The following is a 454-nucleotide window of genomic DNA, read 5'->3' on the forward strand; positions in this document are numbered from 1 at the left end:
ACTCTTGGGAAAAGCTAGTCAATGCCTTCTTGGCAAAGTTCTTTCCACCTCAAAAATTGAGTAAGCTTAGAGTGGAAGTCCAAACGTTCAGACAGAAGGAAGGAGAATCCCTCTATGAAGCTTGGGAAAGATACAAATAATTAATCAGAAAGTGTCCCTCTGATATGCTTTCTGAATGGAGCATCATAGGTATTTTCTATGATGGTCTCTCTGAACTATCCAAAATGTCTTTGGATAGCTCTGCTGGAGGATCTCTTCATCTGAAGAAGACACCTACAGAAGCTCAAGAACTAATTGAAATGGTTGCAAATAACCAATTCATGTACACTTCTGAAAGAAATCCTGTGAACAATGGGACTAGCCAAAAGAAAGGAGTTCTTGAGATTGACACTCTGAATGCCATATTGGCTCAGAACAAAATATTGACTCAACAAGTCAATATGATTTCTCAAAG

The 454-nt window shown here is 38.5% G+C and overlaps 1 non-coding gene across 1 annotated transcript; it reads right to left on the reverse strand.

Annotated features, from left to right (window-relative positions):
• Positions 1–62: 62 nt before the first annotated feature.
• On the reverse strand, positions 63–170 carry LOC127744540 (small nucleolar RNA R71). The gene has a single exon (XR_008005495.1). It is a non-coding gene; the product is annotated as a small nucleolar RNA R71 (small nucleolar RNA).
• Between the last annotated feature and the right edge of the window lie 284 nt (positions 171–454).

This window comes from Arachis duranensis, unplaced genomic scaffold (genome assembly GCF_000817695.3).
Source record: "Arachis duranensis cultivar V14167 unplaced genomic scaffold, aradu.V14167.gnm2.J7QH unplaced_Scaffold_56724, whole genome shotgun sequence".
In the NCBI taxonomy this organism is placed as follows: domain Eukaryota; kingdom Viridiplantae; phylum Streptophyta; class Magnoliopsida; order Fabales; family Fabaceae; genus Arachis; species Arachis duranensis.